We start from the raw sequence: 12,904 nt of genomic DNA on the forward strand, positions 1-12,904 counted from the left end.
ATTGAGTGCCTGACACGCCAGTCAAGCGCAATCTTGAGAAGGTATGCATTTCAGTAAGGATTTCAATTGACATGCAGTATGAAACTGAAAGGAGGTTGCATCACTATGATGCATAACATTGCATGTATTGTATTTTCAAGTGTGTGCATTCATCCTGTTGTCATTTTGTTTTGAAAGCAGAAGAATCATTCAACAGGTTGCTGAGACAAATGTAAACCAGTAAAACATATGAAGAGAAATAAACCTTGAATATAAGTTCAGTTGTTTAAACATTTGACAAACTATGGTGAGGGGGTAAGAAAACACACAAATCCAGCAGCTCCTGTATTTCAATACACCAGAACCCAATATTATTGGCGAGTCGGGTAGTCCATCATCACAGTTCGAGGGCAGGCATCATTTCAGTAATTTCATCCCGTTGCATTCACATCCGTGCCTTGAATGAGATTGAATGTGATCTTTGCTCTCAAGTATGTTCCCAAGTTTTACACTTTCGTGCTTTGCATGAATGGGAATGGAACCGTGTGTGTTGAATGAGGCTCCTTGTGAGCACTGAACTTTGTCCGGTGGAGTTCCTTTTTGTGTTGCTGTAATTGTGTCATTTCTCGATGAGAAAGATTAGGCAACATTTAGTCACTTCTAGCCATGATGCTCAATTTATTTACGAATGTACCCTAGTTACTAGGGACCGTTTACGTTGGAGAACAAGATCTATTGTATGCCTGTGTATTTGGGGAAGTCAAATCTGAAATAATGATGAAATTGCGTGTATCCAAAGTTAAAACTCGTGATTTGTCGCCCTCTGGTGTGTAAAAGATGCAAAAGCTTACAGCACCTGGTATTCCCAGGTGGTCTCCCATCCAAGTACTGACCAGGCCCGAGCCTGCTTAGCTTCCGAGATCAGACGAGATCGGGCGTATTCAGGCTAGTATGGCCGTAAGCCAGGGAGGCTGTCCCTGACGCTCTACTTAAAGGGAAGGCAATATCCGTTTCTGCCGCTCATACTTGCAGTTGAACTGTCTCTCTACTCTAAAGTCCGGGACACACCAGCACGCCGCAGACAGTCCCTGCTAACACGAAACGTTGTGGCAACGTTGTGCGTTAGCTGGGGTGCCACACCAGACCGGAACTATATATTACAAAACGAACACATTGTCTTGATAAAACAGCTGTAATTGAGTGCCTGACACGCCAGTCAAGCGCAATCTTGAGAAGGTGTGCATTTCAGTAAGGATTTCAATTGACATGCAGTATGAAACTGAAAGGAGGTTGCATCACTATGATGCATAACATTGCATGTATTGTATTTTCAAGTGTGTGCATTCATCCTGTTGTCATTTTGTTTTGAAAGCAGAAGAATCATTCAACAGGTTGCTGAGACAAATGTAAACCAGTAAAACATATGAAGAGAAACAAACCTTGAATATAAGTTCAGTTGTTTAAACATTTGACAAACTATGGTGAGGGGGTTAGAAAACACACAAATCCAGCAGCTCCTGTATTTCAATACACCAGAACCCAATATTATTGGCGAGTCGGGTAGTCCATCATCACAGTTCGAGGGCAGGCATCATTTCAGTAATTTCATCCCGTTGCATTCACATCCGTGCCTTGAATGAGATTGAATGTGATCTTTGCTCTCAAGTATGTTCCCAGGTTTTACACTTTCGTGCTTTGCATGAATGGGAATGGAACCGTGTGTGTTGAATGAGGCTCCTTGTGAGCACTGAACTTTGTCCGGTGGAGTTCCTTTTTGTGTTGCTGTAATTGTGTCATTTCTCGATGAGAAAGATTAGGCAACATTTAGTCACTTCTAGCCATGATGCTCAATTTATTTACGAATGTACCCTAGTTACTAGGGACCGTTTACGTTGGAGAACAAGATCTATTGTATGCCTGTGTATTTGGGGAAGTCAAATCTGAAATAATGATGAAATTGCGTGTATCCAAAGTTAAAACTCGTGATTTGTCGCCCTCTGGTGTGTAAAAGATGCAAAAGCTTACAGCACCTGGTATTCCCAGGCGGTCTCCCATCCAAGTACTGACCAGGCCCGAGCCTGCTTGGCTTCCGAGATCGGACGAGATCGGGCGTATTCAGGCTAGTATGGCCGTAAGCCAGGAAGGCTGTCCCTGACGCTCTACTTAAAGGGAAGGCAATATCCGTTTCTGCTGTTCATACTTACAGTTGAACTGTCTCTCTACTCTAAAGCCCGGGACACACCAGCGCGCCGCAGACAGTCCCTGCTAACACGCCACGTTGTGGCAACATTGTGGCAACGTTGTGCGTTAGCTGGGGTGCCACACCAGACCGGAACTATATATTACAAAACGAACACATTCTCTTGATAAAACAGCTGTAATTGAGTGCCTGACACGCCAGTCAAGCGCAATCTTGAGAAGGTGTGCATTTCAGTAAGGATTTCAATTGACATGCAGTATGAAACTGAAAGGAGGTTGCATCACTATGATGCATAACATTGCATGTATTGTATTTTCAAGTGTGTGCATTCATCCTGTTGTCATTTTGTTTTGAAAGCAGAAGAATCATTCAACAGGTTGCTGAGACAAATGTAAACCAGTAAAACATATGAAGAGAAACAAACCTTGAATATAAGTTCAGTTGTTTAAACATTTGACAAACTATGGTGAGGGGGTTAGAAAACACACAAATCCAGCAGCTCCTGTATTTCAATACACCAGAACCCAATATTATTGGCGAGTCGGGTAGTCCATCATCACAGTTCGAGGGCAGGCATCATTTCAGTAATTTCATCCCGTTGCATTCACATTCGTGCCTTGAATGAGATTGAATGTGATCTTTGCTCTCAAGTATGTTCCCAAGTTTTACACTTTCGTGCTTTGCATGAATGGGAATGGAACCGTGTGTGTTGAATGAGGCTCCTTGTGAGCACTGAACTTTGTCCGGTGGAGTTCCTTTTTGTGTTGCTGTAATTGTGTCATTTCTCGATGAGAAAGATTAGGCAACATTTAGTCACTTCTAGCCATGATGCTCAATTTATTTACGAATGTACCCTAGTTACTAGGGACCGTTTACGTTGGAGAACAAGATCTATTGTATGCCTGTGTATTTGGGGAAGTCAAATCTGAAATAATGATGAAATTGCGTGTATCCAAAGTTAAAACTCGTGATTTGTCGCCCTCTGGTGTGTAAAAGATGCAAAAGCTTACAGCACCTGGTATTCCCAGGTGGTCTCCCATACAAGTACTGACCAGGCCCGAGCCTGCTTAGCTTCCGAGATCAGACGAGATCGGGCGTATTCAGGCTAGTATGGCCGTAAGCCAGGGAGGCTGTCCCTGACGCTCTACTTAAAGGGAAGGCAATATCCGTTTCTGCCGCTCATACTTGCAGTTGAACTGTCTCTCTACTCTAAAGTCCGGGACACACCAGCACGCCGCAGACAGTCCCTGCTAACACGAAACGTTGTGGCAACGTTGTGCGTTAGCTGGGGTGCCACACCAGACCGGAACTATATATTACAAAACGAACACATTGTCTTGATAAAACAGCTGTAATTGAGTGCCTGACACGCCAGTCAAGCGCAATCTTGAGAAGGTGTGCATTTCAGTAAGGATTTCAATTGACATGCAGTATGAAACTGAAAGGAGGTTGCATCACTATGATGCATAACATTGCATGTATTGTATTTTCAAGTGTGTGCATTCATCCTGTTGTCATTTTGTTTTGAAAGCAGAAGAATCATTCAACAGGTTGCTGAGACAAATGTAAACCAGTAAAACATATGAAGAGAAACAAACCTTGAATATAAGTTCAGTTGTTTAAACATTTGACAAACTATGGTGAGGGGGTAAGAAAACACACAAATCCAGCAGCTCCTGTATTTCAATACACCAGAACCCAATATTATTGGCGAGTCGGGTAGTCCATCATCACAGTTCGAGGGCAGGCATCATTTCAGTAATTTCATCCCGTTGCATTCACATCCGTGCCTTGAATGAGATTGAATGTGATCTTTGCTCTCAAGTATGTTCCCAAGTTTTACACTTTCGTGCTTTGCATGAATGGGAATGGAACCGTGTGTGTTGAATGAGGCTCCTTGTGAGCACTGAACTTTGTCCGGTGGAGTTCCTTTTTGTGTTGCTGTAATTGTGTCATTTCTCGATGAGAAAGATTAGGCAACATTTAGTCACTTCTAGCCATGATGCTCAATTTATTTACGAATGTACCCTAGTTACTAGGGACCGTTTACGTTGGAGAACAAGATCTATTGTATGCCTGTGTATTTGGGGAAGTCAAATCTGAAATAATGATGAAATTGCGTGTATCCAAAGTTAAAACTCGTGATTTGTCGCCCTCTGGAGTGTAAAAGATGCAAAAGCTTACAGCACCTGGTATTCCCAGGCGGTCTCCCATCCAAGTACTGACCAGGCACGAGCCTGCTTAGCTTCCGAGATCTGACGAGATCGGGCGTATTCAGGATAGTATGGCCGTAAGCCAGGGAGGCTGTCCCTGACGCTCTACTTAAAGGGAAGGCAATATCCGTTTCTGCCGTTCATACTTACAGTTGAACTGTCTCTCTACTCTAAAGCCCGGGACACACCAGCGCGCCGCAGACAGTCCCTGCTAACACGCCACGTTGTGGCAACATTGTGGCAACGTTGTGCGTTAGCTGGGGTGCCACACCAGACCGGAACTATATTTTACAAAACGAACACATTGTCTTGATAATACAGCTGTAATTGAGTGCCTGACACGCCAGTCAAGCGCAATCTTGTGAAGGTGTGCATTTCAGTAAGGATTTCAATTGACATGCAGTATGAAACTGAAAGGAGGTTGCATCACTATGATGCATAACATTGCATGTATTGTATTTTCAAGTGTGTGCATTCATCCTGTTGTCATTTTGTTTTGAAAGCAGAAGAATCATTCAACAGGTTGCTGAGACAAATGTAAACCAGTAAAACATATGAAGAGAAACAAACCTTGAATATAAGTTCAGTTGTTTAAACATTTGACAAACTATGGTGAGGGGGTAAGAAAACACACAAATCCAGCAGCTCCTGTATTTCAATACACCAGAACCCAATATTATTGGCGAGTCGGGTAGTCCATCATCACAGTTCGAGGGCAGGCATCATTTCAGTAATTTCATCCCGTTGCATTCACATCCGTGCCTTGAATGAGATTGAATGTGATCTTTGTTCTCAAGTATGTTCCCAAGTTTTACACTTTCGTGCTTTGCATGAATGGGAATGGAACCGTGTGTGTTGAATGAGGCTCCTTGTGAGCACTGAACTTTGTCCGGTGGAGTTCCTTTTTGTGTTGCTGTAATTGTGTCATTTCTCGATGAGAAAGATTAGGCAACATTTAGTCACTTCTAGCCATGATGCTCAATTTATTTACGAATGTACCCTAGTTACTAGGGACCGTTTACGTTGGAGAACAAGATCTATTGTATGCCTGTGTATTTGGGGAAGTCAAATCTGAAATAATGATGAAATTGCGTGTATCCAAAGTTAAAACTCGTGATTTGTCGCCCTCTGGTGTGTAAAAGATGCAAAAGCTTACAGCACCTGGTATTCCCAGGCGGTCTCCCATCCAAGTACTGACCAGGCCCGAGCCTGCTTAGCTTCCGAGATCGGGCGTATTCAGGCTAGTATGGCCGTAAGCCAGGGAGGCTGTCCCTGACGCTCTACTTAAAGGGAAGGCAATATCCGTTTCTGCCGCTCATACTTGCAAATGAACTGTCTCTCTACTCTAAAGTCCGGGACACACCAGCGCGCCGCAGACAGTCCCTGCTAACATGAAACGTTGTGGCAACGTTGTGCGTCAGCTGGGGTGCCAAACCAGACTGGAACTATATTTTACAAAACGAACACATTGTCTTGATAAAACAGCTGTAATTGAGTGCCTGACACGGCAGTCAAGCGCAATCTTGAGAAGGTGTGCATTTCAGTAAGGATTTCAATTGACATGCAGTATGAAACTGAAATGAGGTTGCATCACTATGATGCATAACATTGCATGTATTGTATTTTCAAGTGTGTACATTCATCCTGTTGTCATTTTGTTTTGAAAGCAGAAGAATCATTCAACAGGTTGCTGAGACAAATGTAAACCAGTAAAACATATGAAGAGAAACAAACCTTGAATATAAGTTCAGTTCTTTAAACATTTGACAAACTATGGTGAGGGGGTAAGAAAACACACAAATCCAGCAGCTCCTGTATTTCAATACACCAGAACCCAATATTATTGGCGAGTCGGGTAGTCCATCATCACAGTTCGAGGGCAGGCATCATTTCAGTAATTTCATCCCGTTGCATTCACATCCGTGCCTTGAATGAGATTGAATGTGATCTTTGCTCTCAAGTATTTTCCCAAGTTTTACACTTTCGTGCTTTGCATGAATGGGAATGGAACCGTGTGTGTTGAATGAGGCTCCTTGTGAGCACTGAACTTTGTCCGGTGGAGTTCCTTTTTGTGTTGGTGTAATTGTGTCATTTCTCGATGAGAAAGATTAGGCAACATTTAGTCACTTCTAGCCATGATGCTCAATTTATTTACGAATGTACACTAGTTACTAGGGACCGTTTACGTTGGAGAACAAGATCTATTGTATGCCTGTGTATTTGGGGAAGTCAAATCTGAAATAATGATGAAATTGCGTGTATCCAAAGTTAAAACTCGTGATTTGTCGCCCTTTGGTGTGTAAAAGATGCAAAAGCTTACAGCACCTGGTATTCCCAGGGGGAATCCCATCCAAGTACTGACCAGGCCCGAGCCTGCTTAGCTTCCGAGATCGGACGAGATCGGGCGTATTCAGGCTAGTATGGCCGTAAGCCAGGGAGGCTGTCCCTGACGCGCTACTTAAAGGGAAGGCAATATCCGTTTCTGCCGTTCATACTTACAGTTGAACTGTCTCTCTACTCTAAAGCCCGGGACACACCAGCGCGCCGCAGACAGTCCCTGCTAACACGAAACGTTGTGGCAACGTTGTGCGTTAGCTGGGGTGCCACACCAGACCGGAACTATATATTACAAAACGAACACATTGTCTTGATAATACAGCTGTAATTGAGTGCCTGACACGCCAGTCAAGCGCAATCTTGAGAAGGTGTGCATTTCAGTAAGGATTTCAATTGACATGCAGTATGAAACTGAAAGGAGGTTGCATCACTATGATGCATAACATTGCATGTATTGTATTTTCAAGTGTGTGCATTCATCCTGTTGTCATTTTGTTTTGAAAGCAGAAGAATCATTCTTGCTGAGGTTGCTGAGACAAATGTAAACCAGTAAAACATATGAAGAGAAACAAACCTTGAATATAAGTTCAGTTGTTTAAACATTTGACAAACTATGGTGAGGGGGTAAGAAAACACACAAATCCAGCAGCTCCTGTATTTCAATACACCAGAACCCAATATTATTGGCGAGTCGGGTAGTCCATCATCACAGTTCGAGGGCAGGCATCATTTCAGTAATTTCATCCCGTTGCATTCACATCCGTGCCTTGAATGAGATTGAATGTGATCTTTGCTCTCAAGTATGTTCCCAAGTTTTACACTTTCGTGCTTTGCATGAATGGGAATGGAACCGTGTGTGTTGAATGAGGCTCCTTGTGAGCACTGAACTTTGTCCGGTGGAGTTCCTTTTTGTGTTGCTGTAATTGTGTCATTTCTCGATGAGAAAGATTAGGCAACATTTAGTCACTTCTAGCCATGATGCTCAATTTATTTACGAATGTACCCTAGTTACTAGGGACCGTTTACGTTGGAGAACAAGATCTATTGTATGCCTGTGTATTTGGGGAAGTCAAATGTGAAATAATGATGAAATTGCGTGTATCCAAAGTTAAAACTCGTGATTTGTCGCCCTCTGGTGTGTAAAAGATGCAAAAGCTTACAGCACCTGGTATTCCCAGGCGGTCTCCCATCCAAGTACTGACCAGGCCCGAGCCTGCTTAGCTTCCGAGATCGGACGAGATCGGGCGTATTCAGGCTAGTATGGCCGTAAGCCAGGGAGGCTGTCCCTGACGCTCTACTTAAAGGGAAGGCAATATCCGTTTCTGCCGCTCATACTTGCAGTTGAACTGTCTCTCTACTCTAAAGTCCGGGACACACCAGCGCGCCGCAGACAGTCCCTGCTAACACGAAACGTTGTGGCAACGTTGTGCGTTAGCTGGGGTGCCACACCAGACCGGAACTATATATTACAAAACGAACACATTGTCTTGATAATACAGCTGTAATTGAGTGCCTGACACGCCAGTCAAGCGCAATCTTGAGAAGGTGTGCATTTCAGTAAGGATTTCAATTGACATGCAGTATGAAACTGAAAGGAGGTTGCATCACTATGATGCATAACATTGCATGTATTGTATTTTCAAGTGTGTGCATTCATCCTGTTGTCATTTTGTTTTGAAAGCAGAAGAATCATTCTTGCTGAGGTTGCTGAGACAAATGTAAACCAGTAAAACATATGAAGAGAAACAAACCTTGAATATAAGTTCAGTTGTTTAAACATTTGACAAACTATGGTGAGGGGGTAAGAAAACACACAAATCCAGCAGCTCCTGTATTTCAATACACCAGAACCCAATATTATTGGCGAGTCGGGTAGTCCATCATCACAGTTCGAGGGCAGGCATCATTTCAGTAATTTCATCCCGTTGCATTCACATCCGTGCCTTGAATGAGATTGAATGTGATCTTTGCTCTCAAGTATGTTCCCAAGTTTTACACTTTCGTGCTTTGCATGAATGGGAATGGAACCGTGTGTGTTGAATGAGGCTCCTTGTGAGCACTGAACTTTGTCCGGTGGAGTTCCTTTTTGTGTTGCTGTAATTGTGTCATTTCTCGATGAGAAAGATTAGGCAACATTTAGTCACTTCTAGCCATGATGCTCAATTTATTTACGAATGTACCCTAGTTACTAGGGACCGTTTACGTTGGAGAACAAGATCTATTGTATGCCTGTGTATTTGGGGAAGTCAAATCTGAAATATTGATGAAATTGCGTGTATCCAAAGTTAAAACTCGTGATTTGTCGCCCTCTGGTGTGTAAAAGATGCAAAAGCTTACAGCACCTGGTATTCCAAGGCGGTCTCCCATCCAAGTACTGACCAGGCCCAAGCCTGCTTGACTTCCGAGATCGGACGAGATCGGGCGTATTCAGGCTAGTATGGCCGTAAGCCAGGGAGGCTGTCCCTGACGCTCTACTTAAAGGGAAGGCAATATCCGTTTCTGCCGCTCATACTTGCAGTTGAACTGTCTCTCTACTCTAAAGTCCGGGACACACCAGCGCGCCGCAGGCAGTCCCTGCTAACACGAAACGTTGTGGCAACGTTGTGCGTTAGCTGGGGTGCCACACCAGACCGGAACTATATTTTACAAAACGAACACATTGTCTTGATAAAACAGCTGTAATTGAGTGCCTGACACGGCAGTCAAGCGCAATCTTGAGAAGGTGTGCATTTCAGTAAGGATTTCAATTGACATGCAGTATGAAACTGAAATGAGGTTGCATCACTATGATGCATAACATTGCATGTATTGTATTTTCAAGTGTGTACATTCATCCTGTTGTCATTTTGTTTTGAAAGCAGAAGAATCATTCAACAGGTTGCTGAGACAAATGTAAACCAGTAAAACATATGAAGAGAAACAAACCTTGAATATAAGTTCAGTTGTTTAAACATTTGACAAACTATGGTGAGGGGGTAAGAAAACACACAAATCCAGCAGCTCCTGTATTTCAATACACCAGAACCCAATATTATTGGCGAGTCGGGTAGTCCATCATCACAGTTCGAGGGCAGGCATCATTTCAGTAATTTCATCCCGTTGCATTCACATCCGTGCCTTGAATGAGATTGAATGTGATCTTTGCTCTCAAGTATTTTCCCAAGTTTTACACTTTCGTGCTTTGCATGAATGGGAATGGAACCGTGTGTGTTGAATGAGGCTCCTTGTGAGCACTGAACTTTGTCCGGTGGAGTTCCTTTTTGTGTTGGTGTAATTGTGTCATTTCTCGATGAGAAAGATTAGGCAACATTTAGTCACTTCTAGCCATGATGCTCAATTTATTTACGAATGTACACTAGTTACTAGGGACCGTTTACGTTGGAGAACAAGATCTATTGTATGCCTGTGTATTTGGGGAAGTCAAATCTGAAATAATGATGAAATTGCGTGTATCCAAAGTTAAAACTCGTGATTTGTCGCCCTTTGGTGTGTAAAAGATGCAAAAGCTTACAGCACCTGGTATTCCCAGGGGGTCTCCCATCCAAGTACTGACCAGGCCCGAGCCTGCTTAGCTTCCGAGATCGGACGAGATCGGGCGTATTCAGGCTAGTATGGCCGTAAGCCAGGGAGGCTGTCCCTGACGCGCTACTTAAAGGGAAGGCAATATCCGTTTCTGCCGTTCATACTTACAGTTGAACTGTCTCTCTACTCTAAAGCCCGGGACACACCAGCGCGCCGCAGACAGTCCCTGCTAACACGAAACGTTGTGGCAACGTTGTGCGTTAGCTGGGGTGCCACACCAGACCGGAACTATATATTACAAAACGAACACATTGTCTTGATAATACAGCTGTAATTGAGTGCCTGACACGCCAGTCAAGCGCAATCTTGAGAAGGTGTGCATTTCAGTAAGGATTTCAATTGACATGCAGTATGAAACTGAAAGGAGGTTGCATCACTATGATGCATAACATTGCATGTATTGTATTTTCAAGTGTGTGCATTCATCCTGTTGTCATTTTGTTTTGAAAGCAGAAGAATCATTCTTGCTGAGGTTGCTGAGACAAATGTAAACCAGTAAAACATATGAAGAGAAACAAACCTTGAATATAAGTTCAGTTGTTTAAACATTTGACAAACTATGGTGAGGGGGTAAGAAAACACACAAATCCAGCAGCTCCTGTATTTCAATACACCAGAACCCAATATTATTGGCGAGTCGGGTAGTCCATCATCACAGTTCGAGGGCAGGCATCATTTCAGTAATTTCATCCCGTTGCATTCACATCCGTGCCTTGAATGAGATTGAATGTGATCTTTGCTCTCAAGTATGTTCCCAAGTTTTACACTTTCGTGCTTTGCATGAATGGGAATGGAACCGTGTGTGTTGAATGAGGCTCCTTGTGAGCACTGAACTTTGTCCGGTGGAGTTCCTTTTTGTGTTGCTGTAATTGTGTCATTTCTCGATGAGAAAGATTAGGCAACATTTAGTCACTTCTAGCCATGATGCTCAATTTATTTACGAATGTACCCTAGTTACTAGGGACCGTTTACGTTGGAGAACAAGATCTATTGTATGCCTGTGTATTTGGGGAAGTCAAATGTGAAATAATGATGAAATTGCGTGTATCCAAAGTTAAAACTCGTGATTTGTCGCCCTCTGGTGTGTAAAAGATGCAAAAGCTTACAGCACCTGGTATTCCCAGGCGGTCTCCCATCCAAGTACTGACCAGGCCCGAGCCTGCTTAGCTTCCGAGATCGGACGAGATCGGGCGTATTCAGGCTAGTATGGCCGTAAGCCAGGGAGGCTGTCCCTGACGCTCTACTTAAAGGGAAGGCAATATCCGTTTCTGCCGCTCATACTTGCAGTTGAACTGTCTCTCTACTCTAAAGTCCGGGACACACCAGCGCGCCGCAGACAGTCCCTGCTAACACGAAACGTTGTGGCAACGTTGTGCGTTAGCTGGGGTGCCACACCAGACCGGAACTATATATTACAAAACGAACACATTGTCTTGATAATACAGCTGTAATTGAGTGCCTGACACGCCAGTCAAGCGCAATCTTGAGAAGGTGTGCATTTCAGTAAGGATTTCAATTGACATGCAGTATGAAACTGAAAGGAGGTTGCATCACTATGATGCATAACATTGCATGTATTGTATTTTCAAGTGTGTGCATTCATCCTGTTGTCATTTTGTTTTGAAAGCAGAAGAATCATTCTTGCTGAGGTTGCTGAGACAAATGTAAACCAGTAAAACATATGAAGAGAAACAAACCTTGAATATAAGTTCAGTTGTTTAAACATTTGACAAACTATGGTGAGGGGGTAAGAAAACACACAAATCCAGCAGCTCCTGTATTTCAATACACCAGAACCCAATATTATTGGCGAGTCGGGTAGTCCATCATCACAGTTCGAGGGCAGGCATCATTTCAGTAATTTCATCCCGTTGCATTCACATCCGTGCCTTGAATGAGATTGAATGTGATCTTTGCTCTCAAGTATGTTCCCAAGTTTTACACTTTCGTGCTTTGCATGAATGGGAATGGAACCGTGTGTGTTGAATGAGGCTCCTTGTGAGCACTGAACTTTGTCCGGTGGAGTTCCTTTTTGTGTTGCTGTAATTGTGTCATTTCTCGATGAGAAAAATTAGGCAACATTTAGTCACTTCTAGCCATGATGCTCAATTTATTTACGAATGTACCCTAGTTACTAGGGACCGTTTACGTTGGAGAACAAGATCTATTGTATGCCTGTGTATTTGGGGAAGTAAAATCTGAAATAATGATGAAATTGTGTGTATCCAAAGTTAAAACTCGTGATATGTCGCCCTCTAGTTTATTAAAAGGTGCAAGAGCTTACAGCACCTGGTATTCCCAGGCAGTCTCCCATCCAAGTACTGACCAGGCCCGAGCCTGCTTGGCTTCCGAGATCGGACGAGATCGGGCGTATTCAGGCTAGTATGGCCGTAAGGCAGGAAGGCTGTCCCTGACGCTCTACTTAAAGGGAAGGCAATATCCGTTTCTGCCGTTCATACTTACAGTTGAACTGTCTCTCTACTCTAAAGCCCGGGACACACCAGCGCGCCGCAGACAGTCCCTGCTAACACGCCACGTTGTGGCAACATTGTGGCAACGTTGTGCGTTAGCTGGGGTGCCACACCAGACCGGA

The 12,904-nt window shown here is 43.5% G+C and overlaps 10 non-coding genes and 1 pseudogene across 10 annotated transcripts; all 11 read right to left on the reverse strand.

Annotated features, from left to right (window-relative positions):
• Positions 1-823: 823 nt before the first annotated feature.
• Positions 824-942, reverse strand: LOC136720811 (5S ribosomal RNA). Its single transcript, XR_010805648.1, has one exon. It is a non-coding gene; the product is annotated as a 5S ribosomal RNA (ribosomal RNA).
• A 1,055-nt stretch (positions 943-1,997) lies between these two features.
• LOC136720838 (5S ribosomal RNA) lies at positions 1,998-2,116 on the reverse strand. Its single transcript, XR_010805673.1, has one exon. It is a non-coding gene; the product is annotated as a 5S ribosomal RNA (ribosomal RNA).
• Positions 2,117-3,182: 1,066 nt separating this feature from the next.
• On the reverse strand, positions 3,183-3,301 carry LOC136720866 (5S ribosomal RNA). The gene has a single exon (XR_010805698.1). It is a non-coding gene; the product is annotated as a 5S ribosomal RNA (ribosomal RNA).
• A 1,055-nt stretch (positions 3,302-4,356) lies between these two features.
• Positions 4,357-4,475, reverse strand: LOC136720945 (5S ribosomal RNA). Its single transcript, XR_010805770.1, has one exon. It is a non-coding gene; the product is annotated as a 5S ribosomal RNA (ribosomal RNA).
• Positions 4,476-5,541: 1,066 nt separating this feature from the next.
• LOC136720960 (uncharacterized) lies at positions 5,542-5,650 on the reverse strand (annotated as a pseudogene).
• A 1,055-nt stretch (positions 5,651-6,705) lies between these two features.
• Positions 6,706-6,824, reverse strand: LOC136720886 (5S ribosomal RNA). The gene has a single exon (XR_010805716.1). It is a non-coding gene; the product is annotated as a 5S ribosomal RNA (ribosomal RNA).
• Positions 6,825-7,882: 1,058 nt separating this feature from the next.
• On the reverse strand, positions 7,883-8,001 carry LOC136720992 (5S ribosomal RNA). The gene has a single exon (XR_010805792.1). It is a non-coding gene; the product is annotated as a 5S ribosomal RNA (ribosomal RNA).
• Positions 8,002-9,059: 1,058 nt separating this feature from the next.
• On the reverse strand, positions 9,060-9,178 carry LOC136720855 (5S ribosomal RNA). The gene has a single exon (XR_010805688.1). It is a non-coding gene; the product is annotated as a 5S ribosomal RNA (ribosomal RNA).
• Positions 9,179-10,233: 1,055 nt separating this feature from the next.
• LOC136720807 (5S ribosomal RNA) lies at positions 10,234-10,352 on the reverse strand. Its single transcript, XR_010805645.1, has one exon. It is a non-coding gene; the product is annotated as a 5S ribosomal RNA (ribosomal RNA).
• A 1,058-nt stretch (positions 10,353-11,410) lies between these two features.
• LOC136720993 (5S ribosomal RNA) lies at positions 11,411-11,529 on the reverse strand. The gene has a single exon (XR_010805793.1). It is a non-coding gene; the product is annotated as a 5S ribosomal RNA (ribosomal RNA).
• A 1,059-nt stretch (positions 11,530-12,588) lies between these two features.
• Positions 12,589-12,707, reverse strand: LOC136720935 (5S ribosomal RNA). The gene has a single exon (XR_010805761.1). It is a non-coding gene; the product is annotated as a 5S ribosomal RNA (ribosomal RNA).
• Between the last annotated feature and the right edge of the window lie 197 nt (positions 12,708-12,904).

This window comes from Amia ocellicauda, unplaced genomic scaffold, assembly GCF_036373705.1.
Source record: "Amia ocellicauda isolate fAmiCal2 unplaced genomic scaffold, fAmiCal2.hap1 HAP1_SCAFFOLD_109, whole genome shotgun sequence".
Lineage (NCBI taxonomy): Eukaryota > Metazoa > Chordata > Actinopteri > Amiiformes > Amiidae > Amia > Amia ocellicauda.